Source organism: Ictalurus furcatus, chromosome 3, assembly GCF_023375685.1.
Source record: "Ictalurus furcatus strain D&B chromosome 3, Billie_1.0, whole genome shotgun sequence".
NCBI classification, from domain to species: Eukaryota; Metazoa; Chordata; class Actinopteri; order Siluriformes; family Ictaluridae; genus Ictalurus; species Ictalurus furcatus.
In genome coordinates, this window is record NC_071257.1 from 1,203,002 (window position 1) to 1,217,386 (window position 14,385).

A 14,385-nucleotide genomic window follows, 5' to 3' on the forward strand; every position below is an offset into this window, starting at 1 on the left:
ACTCTATCTCTCTCTCATGCACACTCCCTTATACACTTTCTCTATCTCTCTTACTCTCTCTCTCTCGTACACTCTCTCTATCACTCTCTCATACACACGCTTTCACTCCCTTCTACACTTTCTCTATCTCTCTTACTCTCTCTCTCTCTCGTACACTCTCTCTATCACTCTCTCATACACACGCTTTCACTCCCTTCTACACTTTCTCTATCTCTCTTACTCTCTCTCTCTCTCGTACACTCTCTCTATCACTCTCTCATACACACGCTTTCACTCCCTTCTACACTTTCTCTGTCTCTCTTACTCTCTCTCTCTCGTACACTCTCTCTATCACTCTCTCATACACACGCTTTCACTCCCTTATACACTTTCTCTATCTCTCTTACTCTCTCTCTCTCTCTTGTACACTCTCTCTATCACTCTCATACACACGCTTTCACTCCCTTATACACTTTCTCTATCTCTCTTACTCTCTCTCTCTTACACTCTCTCTATCTCTCTTACTCTCTCTCTCTTACACTCTCTCTATCTCTCTTACTCTCTCTCTCTTACACTCTCTCTATCTCTCTTACTCTCTCTCTCGTACACTCTCTCTATCTCTCTCTCTCGTACTCTCTCTCTGTCTCGTACACACACTTTCACTCTCATACACTTTCTCTCTTTCTCTCGTACACTCACTTTCACTCTCTTACACACTTTCTCCCTCTCTTACACTCTCTCTGTCTGCCTTTCTCCCTCTCTCTGTCTCTCTGTCTTTCTCTCTCTCTCTTACTCTTGCTTTCACTCTTCTTTACGCTTATACACAGACACACACGCTGTGCTCTCTCTCTCTCGCTCTCTCTCTCTCACACACACACACACACACGCGCACCCTCTCTCGTGTCTTTTCTTCAGTGTCATTTGTCAGAACTGAAGATCCGAGCACGCCTCCTCCCTTCGTGTCTGTGTGTAAATGTGACCTCGCCACTTTTTATCCTCTTCAGACCATCAAACGGAGGGAAAAGATCATTTCCTCCATTTCAGGTGTGAATCGTGTCATAAGTGTTAAAGCAGATGAAGGAAGGAAAGAGAAGAATGAGCATTGAGAGAGAGAGAGAGAGAGTCGCGTATGATAGCCTACCGTTTTAAATCATGTTCTCACACACACACACACACACACACACACACTCCTCCCTGTTACACAGTGTTCTCAGGGCAGTAAACATTATAAATGACGCTGATGAGGAAACCGTTCCATTCTCACCTCCTCTCACGCTCTCTCTCTCGCTCGCGCTCTCTCTCTCTCGCACTCGCTCTCTCACTCTCTGACATTACTGCGGCTCATCAAAGCCTCAGACTCACACCCTCTTTGTCCTGTTCCTCAAACCGTTCCTGAGCAATTTTGTCAGTGTGTAAGGGAGCATTATCCTGTGGAAAGAGGCCACTGCCATTAGGGAACACCGGTGCTATGAAGGTGTGTACTTGGGTTTGGGCAGGTGGTACGTGTCAAAGTAAAATCCACATGAATGCCAGGACCCAGGGTTTCCCAGCAGAACATGTCCACATGATGTAAAAGAAAGCCTGATTCATCAGACCAGGCTACCTTCTTCCATTGCTCCACGGCCCGGTTCTGATGCTCACGTGCCCAATAACGCGTGGGCGCTCTGACCGGTCTGCAGCTCCATACGCAGCTCCATACGCAGCAAGCTGTGATGCTCTGTGAGTTCCGACTTGTTTTTATCAGAGCCAGCGTGAACTTTTTCAGAGCTCTTCTGTAAGATCGGACCAGACACTCTAGCCTTCTCTCCACACGTACATCAAAAGCCTCGGGTGCCCACGACCCTGCCTCCGGTTCACCGGTTGTCCTTCCATGGACCCCTTTTGGTAGGTACTAACCCCTGCACACCGGGAACAGCCTGAACACCCTGAACACCGGGAGCTCTGACCCAGATGTCTAGACACCACAATTTGGCCCTTGTCAAAATCGCCGAGATCCTCACGCTTGCCCATTGTTCCTGCTTCCGGCACGTCAACTTGGAGGCCTGACTGGCATCATCTGAAAGCTGATCTTTCAAGTACATTATGTGCTAGGATAACGTGTAATTAACACACACACACACACTCTATCAGTGTTTATTGGGTGTGTATCTTTAGTTAATATTTGAGAACAAATAGGATATTACATTTTTTTGTAATATAAAAGAAGGAGGTGTGTGTAATGAGGTGTGTGTGCATACAAAGGAGTATCTCTGTGCGCGTGTGTGTGTGTGAATTTGACGATGATTTAATCTCGAGCAGATGCAACCGACGTGAGGTTGTAATTACTTTTGGCATGCCTCGGGTGCACGCGACCCTTTCGCCGGTTGTTCTTCCTTGGACCACTTTTGGTAGGTACCAACCCCTGCACAGCGGGAACACCCCACAAGACCTGCAGTTTTTGCAGACTCTCTGACCCGGTCGTCTAGCCATCACAATTTGGCGCCGGTCAGAGTCACTCAGATCCTTACGCTTGCCCGTTTTTCCCGCTTCCAACACGTCGACTCCGAGAACTGACCTTTCACTCGCTGCCTAGATATATAGCGTCGGGTCCGAGTCCACCTCCGTCGGCCTCGAATCGAGACCGAGTCCTTAACCAGTCGGGTCCGAGTCCAAACGGGGGATTCAGGGTGTAAATACGTTTTAAAAAGAGTGGTTAATGATGAATAATTTAACCTTCACAAACCAATGGCAACGTCACCGTAACAAGAATCGCCACGATTACATCTCGCCATCGCCATCGTTCGATGTTTTTATTTCGTGTCATCAGCACCTCGACTAGTTTGAGCAGGTTTATCGCACTGCTGTCACTTTAAGACCTAACACATGCATCCAATATACTGTACTGGCACGCCTCCCTTTTTTCCCCCAACTGTTTACATTCACTTAAGACATAACCGACTGTGTTTGCATGAAAAGTCAGCCAGACCTGCATTTTGACATGATGTGTGTGTAGTGTGTGTGTGTGTGTGTTTATTTGACTGCCCAGGCGTAATAAACCCCCAAAGAGAACTCGGTAGTCTCTGTGCACGAATGCTGCTTATGTGTTTCCAGTAGAATCTCGGCCAGCGACTGACATTACTCAGTACTCATGTTGTCATGGACTGGAGGAGGAGGAAGAGGAGGAGGAGGAGGAGGAGGAAGAGGAGGAGGAGGAGGAAGATGCAAGTGCAGGTCGTTTATTGTATAAAGTGAATTTTAAATATATAAATAAATACAAATAACGCAAAGAAGGGTACGAACTGACGGAATCGGAGACTCGGGTAGATTCGCTAGTCCTCTATACATTATATAGCATATATATATACACATAATATATAGCCTTCTGAGTTGTTGATTTAACTCGAAGTATATCCTTTGAAGCCCTTCTCGTCCTTACCGTCGGGTGTAACCGCGGCCTGCCTCACACGACGGTTAACGTCGTTCGGGGTAATCTCTTGTAAACAGTGAGTGTAATATCTTCGCACGGATATCGCCTGTAGCGAAAACGGCTTCCGGCGCGGCGCCGGATGTGACCGAGCCGGCCGAGACGAAACACGGACGCGGGCGTGTGTAGAGTCTGTTCCGTACTCGCGCGGTGAGGCTTCAGGGGCGTGTGTGCACAGAAAGGCCCCTGGTCAGGCAGGGAGACATTCACTCGTTTCTTCTTATCTTAATTTTATGTTGTTACTTTAAAAAAAAAAAAATTCCTTTCTGTTCATGTTGCACATGACGCAGGCTCGACCGTACTCGGAAAAAGTCCCGAGTCCAAAACGTCCGAGTCCTTGTTTAGTTTGGGTACAAAATTACCCGAGTTCGTTCATAATCGGACTCGGGTCCGGGTTCGAGTACCCTACCTCTACTAATATATCTCACCTCTTGACAGGTTCCACTGTAACAAGATCATCAGTGTTATTCACCTCACCTGTCAGTGGTTTTAATCTTATGGCTGATCGATGTGTGTGTGTGTGTGTGTGTGTGTGTGTGTGTGTGTGTGTGTGTGTGTGTGTGTGAGAGAGACTTTACTGTCTTCTAAATGTTTTTTTTTCTGTGTTTTTTTTTAGGATGATTAAAAGCACGAATTGTCTACGGCTACAGAAAGCCGAAACACTGGTAAGTACAATGCACACACACACACACACACACACACACACACACACACAAGCATCTTAAATACTCTGTAAAAACTCCACACACACTTTATACACACTCCGCTCATCCTTCTCAGAGATCAGGTTGAGTTTCAAGGTCGGATCAGTCTCGGTCACGTGACCTCCGCAGTCCAGGTAAACAACATGCATGTTGCCATGGCAGCAAGGTCCTTGTTTCCTCGTAAACAACGTCCATGTTGCCATGGTAGAGAGGTCCTTGTGTCCGGGGGCACACACTGTGGACACGGGGGGACCCAGAGTCGCTGCAAAAGAACGAGCAGACGTGTTCAGAAATTTAGTAAACAGCCAAAAACTTAACCAACAGTTTCACTCGCAAACAAGAGGGTTTTTTTTTTCAGTAATAAATTCAACACATTCGCAAGCTTTGTGCACATTTTGGGGGAGAAAAAACATCTCTCTCTCCCTCTCCCTCTCTCTCTCTCTCTCTCTCTCTCTGAATGAAACTTAAAAGAAAAAAAAGTTTTTCATTTAACACAAAGTATGTCCCAGTGAGTCAACGCTGCGGTTTGAGTGCAGCCGTAAATAGCGAAAAAAATTTTTTTTCGAACGGATTGAAAGTGTTTACACAGAAGCGAGAAAAGAGAACTTTCCGGAAAATCATCATCAAAAAAAAAAAGGTTACCAGAATGTTCCCTAAAAGGCGCATCTAATCCGATTCGTGAGACGGTGGTGGTGATTCTTCAGTAATAATAATAATAATAATAATGATGCTAACGATGGGCCTCATTTATCCGTCTTTTAGAAAAGTTGTGCGTAAACCGGATGACACAATCCCCTGCGGGATTTACGAGCGTTTCGGAAAAACGCTCGTAAATAAGCGTGCGTAAATATGTCGACGCGCGCCGCTCGCTTGTAAATCACCGGGCGTGTGCAGAGCACGGCTGATTTGCATGTGGTGACGCCCACAAACCTCCATAAAGGAAAAGCTCGGACTTTAGCGAGACTTTCTCGGAGGTAGAAGTGAAAGTTATTTAGACTCACGTCGATGCCAATTAAAACAGTAATATTTGTCTAACAGGGTAACAACGTCTAGGCCGGAAATCCCTCGTGTTCCAACTAATCAGATTTTCCGCCATCTTGGATTTTTGTCATAAACTGGGCCAACAAATCTCTCAGCGAAGTGAGGCTGTGTCTCGGCAACGACCTTGCGCGCCGACACTAAATCTTGGTAGGCGGCTTCAGGACCGTGACCTGAGGATACGCAACCAAATTTCACGACAGCGGCACCTACTGGTCAAAAGTTACAATAACATGCCTAAAATGTGCCATTTTTTTTTTTGCTGCTCCTTCTTTCCGATCTTCACCAGATTTGCCACACATCATCTTGAGACCTGTCTGAGCAAAAGTTATCAAAAGAACTCTGATATTCAAAACGCTTCTCCAGCAACATACTGGCAAATGCGTGAGACTACAAATCATTCGTGAACCCCTTTGCATGTAATCATGGCTCCGCTTTCCTCTGATTGCTTACGCAAGAGTTGTAGCGTGTCTGTGAGTGTGCGCGTCACGGAGTCTGGGTGCTTGGCCCCCGAAAATGCTGCTTGCACCTTTAATTATTATTATTACTGTTTTTATTTATTATTACATAAATATCAGCGCATCTACGGTTTATCTGATGGCCTTGTGCCCACTTTGTGTAAAATCCGCACCTTGCAAAACCGTCGTGTCTCTCTGAGTGTTTTCTTTTTTTCAGAGTTACTTCGATTTATTTATTTATTTTTTTAAAAAACAGCTCTGCACTCAGATTGGATTCTGCCTCACTTACTCCATTACTTTTGATAAAAGAGCACATCAAGTGAATTAAAGTACTTGAATGGAGCGGTTAAAGTGGTCAGGACACCATTCGCCCTGTTCCTTGGCAACTGACTGCGGAAAGAAAGCATCGGGAATACTGACACATTCCTCCAGACGTGTCGGTCAGTCACTAGCGAGCAGTATTTCAGGGGTCCGTTTGTTTGCTCGTGTGACAGTTTGCCTAACGCTAGCGAGCCTGCCGGTGAACGTGACTCGCGGTGCCGGTTGATAAGACTGCTAATGCCGAACGGGTAACGTTGCTGATAGCTGGCGGATGCTAGCGCGCTGATGTTAATGCTGTGCACAGCGCTAGATAACGTCTGTAAGCTCCTCCAAGTCATCCATTTCACGCCGGCACCTGTAGTTCAGATCAGATTTTATCAGCGTTTGAGTCAAATGTTTACGCAGTCATGGAATAAAGGTGCGCTCTTCACAACAGCCAGAAGAGACTCGGTTCACGGCCGCTTGCTTCGGCCTCGGTTAATTCTTCAGTCCTCAGTACACGACCGAAAGTATCTTCCTGTCTGAAAGAAAAAGCAGGACTGCTTCAGGCTATTACGGTCCGTAATGGATGTTACGTACGTCAGAGCGTTGATCGTTACTGAACCCGGAGAGGAAGACGAATGGAATCGCTAATGCTGCAGTAATTATTCTGAACATTCCGTCCAAAAGAGCGAATTCTACTGCTTTCATTGATCAGATTTACAGAAGGAGGAAAGGAGCGATGAGATGGAGCAAGACAGAAACAGAGCGTAAGATGGCTGTATATATATCCATCTTATATATATATATACACACACACACACACGTATATAGATGGATAGATAGAGAGAAAGAGAAGCGCAGTCTTGACTCCTTGGAGGCTGTTTATTTCCTCCTCATAGCCTTCATGTCGCCTTCAAGGATTGTGGGAAATCCATTCAGACTAGTTAGCTGGAATCAAAGAGGGGAAATCTCTAATGTGTGCATGAGAACGAGAGAGTGTTTTGTCACTTCAATTCAGAATTGAATTGACAGCAGTGGGGAGTGACAGGAGACAGAGGTAGAGAATGAGAGGGGGGACCAAGAGAGGGAGACAGAGGGGGGGTGGGAGGGGACTGAGAGAGAAAGAGAGAGAGATGGGAGAAAGGGAAGGAAGGAAATCGTGATGTTTGTGCGTGCGAGAGAGCGGGAGAGAGATTTCAGTTTTGAAATGTCAGAATCGAATTGACGGAGATGGAGGAAGAGACGGAGAAGGAAAGACAAAAAGGGAGAGGGGGAGAGCAAGGGAGAGAGAACGAGAGAAAAATAAACGTTACAGCTTGACTGTTAGGACGCGCTGACACTGGAGACTCATTCCGTAAGGGCTAGATGTGCGTCTCCTGACAAAACGTCAACGCATGCACGCGTTTCTTTTTAAATCCGTCCCCGTGGATCGGCTGTTGCTATAGAAACGATAACGTGTTACGGAAAACGAATCGCCCGCTGCTGACCGGGCTTCTGAAAGGAGCAGAGATCAGCTTGGAAGTGAAAAATTGAGCTCTCCCTCGAGTGACTGTACAGGCGTTCGGCCTGCTGGCTCTGATTTTTCGGTTTTAGGGAGCTTATTTCCCCTGAAATCCTTTTCAGGAAGTGCTTTCCAATCTTCTGGAGGCCTGTTAGGAAAAAAGCACGTTCTACGTCAGGCTTTTTTTTTTTTTTCCTCTTTCACCAGTCATTCTTCTACATGATGGGGGGAAAAAAGCATTTCTTAAAGAAAAAGAGAGCCAAAAAGGCCTCGCAGTCAGAGATTTTTCAGTCACCTCTTTACTTCTTTTCCTTTGTCACATCCAGAAAGCTGCAGGTCTAAATCTAAAGTCCCCACGAAATCAAAATGGAAGTTTTGTGGGGTTTTTTTTTTTTTTTTAGCATGAATACGTCCGTCTTGAGCTTATCTATAAGCTAGTGCGCTCCAAAACAATGTAGATGATATACGCATTCAAAATGTCCAGTCTTGCTCTACCACCGATACGGATCGACAGTTTTGATGACATCATTCTGCACTTCAGCTTCTCTTCACATTTCCCGTCCAATCAAACGCTCGCTAGAATCCGAAGCGTCCCGCCTCCGACGTTATAATAATCCGCGGTACTAACCGTCAAGTACGGCTTAGCCCGGGCTGTGACGTAAGCTTCAAGAGGGGGAGGAGCCGCTCGAAATGTCCCGCCCTGACTTCCTGTTTCGGTGGAAATTACGTCAACACACGGGGACTTTAAATGCTATGCTGTAGTCGTATCATCTTCGCAGGTATGCCGAGTTTATCGCTGTCAGGAAACCATTTTGGAGCTTTGAGTGAATGCATGACTGCGCTAGCTGGCTAGCTGAGATTAGCTTAAATTGAGCTGGAAGTAGAAGATTGTCAAATCCCTCCCTCTGACCTTAAACCTTCTGTCAATCACTATATATTAAACAAGTGGTAAGAAGAATGGGATACATGTATAAACAACAAATTACATGGAATCCATCTTAAAATCCCCAGCAGACTTTTAATCTCTTATAAAGCACGATTTGATGTCACTCAAGAACTCGTGCATTTCTGCAAGTCCCCACTTTCAATACATTAAACGGATTTTATTGGACTGTCCTGCGTTTAATGCAAGTAGACAACTTTTTTTTTTTATGTAGGAAGCATCTCGTATAATCTTAACGGCTGTATTTTCCTTTCGTTTGGTTTTTATTTTTATTGTATTTATGCAACGCTTGTGATTTTTGTAAGTCCGTTTTTGCCTTGAAGATAGCCACAGATGCGGACATGGCGTTAAAAGCTACGCTACTAAGACCACTACTACTACTGACATTAGCTTATCCATCATGCTAGTTAAAGTAATAAGAACAAGAAGCTGATGTAACCTACCAACTGAAACAATTTTTTTTTGCGGAAAAAGTCTCCAGGATGTTCATCTTGAGTAAGTTCTGCCTGTGGAGTTGGTGTAAAAAGCGGCGATTAGTGAACCTTACCAAGCTGTTTCCAGTGTTAGCTATCTAACTGTAGATCTACTGTTACCTGCCTGGGTTTAATGCCGTCACTTCGTTTACTCACGTTGGTTTGCTAGTTATGACATCAGTATCACAGCGAGCTAGCTTACACATCAAAATGTGCAAACCCCCCCCCCCCCCCCCAAAAAAAAAAAACCACCTCCTTGTTTAGGGTCTGTTTACACAGACGAGTTCACAGAAGAACCAGACGTGGCTTAGCTATAGAAATGTCGAGAGTTTTAGGTGCGTGTTGGAAAACGCGCGCACGTCCACGAGGCTCGACTGTCCTGAACGAAACCGTCAATCATCTCATCGACAAAGCGTCGAATCACTCCCGTGAAACACGACAGAACGCTGTAGCCGAAAATAACCTGTCGAGATGTAACTTTAAGTTTCTCTCGTCTTCTGTTAACGCTAACACGCGAATGGCCGGGGTTAATATTGTACCGCAGTCAGCCACTAGAGGGACTCTGGGACATTTTGGCTTCACTTTTCAATCCCTCTTATTTCACACACGCGCACACACACACAGAGTCCGCTCTGGTAATTGATCCAATGCAACTGTCGAGATTTTTAGTGCAAAAACGTTGAGGGGGAAAAACGTTCTGCTTGTTTTAAGGTGCTCACAGGATGTGGCTTTAGTACTGATCGTGTTGTCTTTGTGCTTAAAATACTAACACGACCCCGGTGAACTGAAGCCCTCAACTTTTTCGTTTGCAGACAGAGCGTGGATGAGTGAACACTCGGAACACCCAGTCCAGGTCAAAGTCTACACCTAGCACCAGACATGCCCTTTGGATACGGTGTGGCAAGCAGGCGCAGGTTTAAATACGCCATAAATCCGCTCCAGCACGCACAGAGTTAATGTTAAATTGATCAAAGCCGTCCTGTAGGGTGAAGTACAGTTACACCACACCATGCTGGCTGTCCTGCGCTGGATTCTGATCGACCGTTCGTTCGCTTTCTGTAACAGAGTTGCTGGCTGTAATTCAAATCGCAGGTTGACGCTAACGCGCTCGCTCTGACGCGTTATCGTTTCTATAGCGACAGCTCGTTCGCGCACGTGATCTCAGGCTGATTGTACGCTGATTTAAAAATGTCTCACTTACCGAAGAGGAACGTGCGTGCAAGTAAGTGTTGCCGTGGTGACGTTTTCAGTAAGGAGATGTTTAACATTTTTACGGAAAGAAGGAGTCTCCAGTGTCAGCACGTTCTTTTCATGACAAGCTGCGTTTTTTTTCTTTCTTTTTCTTATTAATGTCGAGAGAGAGAGAGAGAGAGAGAGAGAAACGACAGCTGGTGAGGGAAGAGTGTTTATACTGTAGCTGCTACAACGTGACTTGTTTCGCGGACCTTCTACAGCAACGATGAACTGTAACTATAAACGGATAAAAAGTATGATGTGAAATTCTCAACTTCAGGGTGGTAAGAGTTGATTCATTTCCTGTAACAGCATGTCAGAGGGTTTTTAGTCCTCACACACGGTACACAGAGTCACCAGGTTATTTGGAACACCTGTGTTTTGCGGTGCAAAAAAGTATTGGCGCCCTCTCTACTCTATTAGAGCTTACTACTGAGCAGGTTATATGTGGTCCTGTCGCAGACAGGTTTATATAAATTGCGACTCCAAACTATCGAAAGCCAACCGGCATCACAAATCGTTTATGTTTAGACTCTAAAATTGGGAGCCTTAAAAAAAAATGTTTTCAACCTTCTTCAGCACCGTTTCCTCCCGTAGGCACATGCTGTTCTTGTTTGTTCTCACTATCGAGCCATATCTGAAAACATCTTCTTCCTAACGCTAACGCTCGAAACAGCTTACTCCGTCTCGACCTGTCACGCTCGCACGCTGTTGTGAGAAGCCATGCTGTTTTTGAGGAAAAGAAGAGGGGGGGGGAGGGGGGGAGGCCGTGGAAAAGTTTTCGACATCAAGTTTAGCGCGAGCGTTTAAATGTCAAATCTGGTGTTGAGAAACATCATGCAGTCGGTCTCTCGAACGTCGGATCCCCGCTATGAAGCGTGTGCTTCTGAGGGCCGGCGATTAAAGTGCGCCCTCGTCCCGGCTTTTAGTGGAGTTCACCGGGAACGAGGTTGGTTTGAGTCAGGGCGCTTTTACGATTCGTCAGCGGAGCAGTAAACAGACAGTCATCCTATTTTCACCGCCGGGGAAGACGGATTCTCATCAGGGGAGAGATTAGTGCACACTGAGCTCTGAAAATGCGCACTTAAAGCCCTTTCAGTTTGACCGCTCCAGCAGGGAGGTGTAGACCCGGCCGCAAAGTGGGAACGTGCGAATACGTAGAATTATGGAGGACCGCACTGGAAGAGCACACGGCCATGTATAATTTCACATAATTCTGGCTGACCGGCAGGTCGACGAGATTCAAACTTCCGGACTGGAGAATATTATTTACCGTGCGATGATTCAGGTGGCTCTCTTATATCACTCGAAATCTTTTATTATCTTTAAAAAAGCAAACAACTACTGAAAAAACAGCATGTTTGGAGGAGAGCCGTTTTAATCATAGCACGGTAAATAATATTCTCCAGTCCGGAAGTTCGAATCTAGTCTGAATTTGTTTTGCTAAATGATTAATTACGTACGCCGATTAGTGAATTATTGAGACTTTAACAATTTATGTTCGTTTATGGTTGAGGTTTTATATTTTAAATATTAATATATTTAATTTGCACTCGTTAAATAAAATTTATTATGCACTAAATTATGTATTATTGTATAGTATAATAATAATAATAATAATAATAATAATATAGACGCTAATGTATCAGTACATATGCAAATTGAGTGCAAATTAACGTAAAATAAATGTGTTAAAATTCTATACATATATTTTAAGCTTATTATATTGTTTATGTTTTTACTCTCTGTGTATTAAACAGATGAATTATTTTAAAAAGATGACCGCATCCAGTAATGTGTTGTATATATTCAGTGCGTGTTTCTGTGGGAACGGTGGGTCGAATAACCGGACTAACAGTGTGGCAAGGAATAATCTGGAAAGACCTTTGTAATATCAGTCGAAAACTGGATTTAAAGAGAAGCAAATCAGTAAATGAATCACATGAAAATGAATCACATGAAAATGAATCACATGGAAATGTATCACACGAATAACCGGACTAACCAGCGGAGTGTTGTCCTGAAATGTCAGAACCGAAGTCTGTCATCGAAATGATTTGATATAATTACCACCCGGAACCGTCTCACACGATTACTTTCCCAAATATCAGGCCTCCGCCTCCGGACACGAGGTTTGTGACGGCTTTTCGTCCGCGCCCTCTGAAGCGCGAGCAATTGATTGTATTGGAAAAAAGAGCTGCGGTGGCTTCCCCGGTTGCGACGACGTCCATTTGTATCGATAGTTTGCGCCAGTTTCCCCGGAAGTGACGGTTTCGTCGAAACGGTGCTCTATTCGCAAATGTTTTATGCGATATTCCAATTTTTCACATAAGTTAAATTCCCAACTTGGATGGAAACATAGCTACTGTGTGCTTCCAGCGTTCTGTACGATATGATCCCGGTGAAACCCTGCCAGAATTCAATAACAGGCCGTACTGTGCCGTTGGTGTCCGATTATACAACGGCGATCCTAGACTTGCGATTAAAGAAAATGGCTACGTCCTGCTGTACCGGGTACGCGGCCATGCGGCACGGGTTTGTAGCTCCTCGACTAGAAAGCCTGAAATTGTTTCACGTTGTCATAACCGTAAATAAACTCGGCGGACAGGGCGTTTGCGTGGAAATGTCCTGAAAGCTGTAAGTCATCCTCTAGCTTCTTTCCATCACAATTCACCATTCAATAAACCTCTCTTCTTTTAAATCTGAGGAATGTATATATAGATAAGCGTATCTGTAGCTATCCTGTCTAAGACCGCCGCCGATCTCGACTCCCGACCAAAGGCTAAAATCGGGCTGAAAAATGCAGTGTTAAGCTGGCATTATACATTTTATAATTGCATGGACAATTTACATGCTGTATTACTAAACATGTACTAAGCAATACACAATCTCTCTCTCTCTCTCTCTCTCTCTCTCTCTCTCTCTCTCTCTCTCTCACGCTCATACGTAGCCTAACTTGTACTTTAAAGTTCTAAACAAGGGACAACCTTCCCCACAAGGACAGTTACTCTGTAAGAGCATGATAATGACCTCCACATTTGTAAGAAATTAAAAAAAACAATGTACTTTGCCTGTTTTAAAAAAAAAAAAGAAAAGAAAAAAAAAAGGATTTCTTATTGAATAACGTGATTTCAAGGTGCATTCATGTCTCTTCTTATTAATAACAAAAACATCCGACTGGAACATGGTATAACAAACAGCTAGGGAGAAGCTGGCAACTTTTTTTTTTGAAACCCTTTGTTTTTTTTTACATTATTTACAAATAATTAATGGTAATAGTAATTGCTGTACAAAATGTATGCAGTTTAGAATTGTTGCATGATACAGGCTGATTTTAGAGGTACAAATTTATCTCCAATAAAAAGCTAGTTTTAAAAACAGCCGAGACGTATTTCTTTCATTTGGGATTTTGTAGACACCTGACCATCACACACACTCGTTTGTTCTTTTTGAACATCCCATTCCAATGGTGTTGAGGTAAGGACTCAGTGTAGGACACACAAGTTCTTCCACTTCATGCTGGAACAGGTTTGGGTATCTTGGTTCTCAGTGAAGAGAAATTGTCATGCTACAGCACACGGAGACATTCTATACAAGTGTGTGCGTCCAGCTTTGTGGTAACAGTTTGGGGAAGAACCACGTCTGGGTGTGATGGTCAGGGGTGCACATACTTTTGGCTTTATAGTATACAGTGCACATAGTGAGAATTGCAGATAGACTAGAGAGCAGACTTAAACAGCACCCTGTCATAATCTAAATAATTATTAAATATAATTCATTAATAATTTATTAACACGCCGTCCATAACACGGTAAAGAAGGTGGTACGGTGTACAGCGCGCTCCCGCTGTGCGCGCTCTCGCCGCGCAGGGCACGTCGCCCCGCCCCCTTCTGCTATCCTCTCCTGTCCACGAGCGCGCGCGCTCTCTCTCGCAAATCAGCAGTTGATCAGAGTAGAAGAGTGAAACCCGCACGCGCGTCTGTTCCCATTTACCGGGTGAGTTTCGATAAATAATTTCGCGTTTTTAAATTAACATTAAAAAAAAAATCCTCATTGGTGTTTATTAACACAGATTACCTTGCTTTATTTCAGTTTTCAACTTATTTCCTAAAGTTACTGATACGAATACGTTTTGTGAGCGGGGTTTTTTTTTTTTTTGTGCAGTCGCGCGCACCAGCCGTTAAACTGTCACCTTCTGACTGAGATTCTGACTGAGATTCTGAGGCGAGGGAGAGAAAACAAAACTTTAGCATCGATGCTAACTCATTCACGAGATGCTTACAACTCGTG

General features: G+C 44.5%; 1 protein-coding gene across 3 annotated transcripts in view; it reads left to right on the forward strand.

Annotated features, from left to right (window-relative positions):
- The window catches only part of esr2b (estrogen receptor 2b), a 34,077-nt gene continuing 19,692 nt past the window's right edge, over window positions 1-14,385 (forward strand). For 2 of the 3 annotated variants that reach the window (XM_053620289.1, XM_053620290.1), the window contains exons 1-2: window positions 4-3,189; window positions 4,059-4,107. The gene's annotated coding sequence lies outside the window, so the exon portion shown is untranslated. Of the gene's footprint in view, window positions 3,190-4,058; window positions 4,108-14,385 lie in introns of all 3 variants that reach the window. The other variant, XM_053620291.1, reaches the window with a different exon arrangement.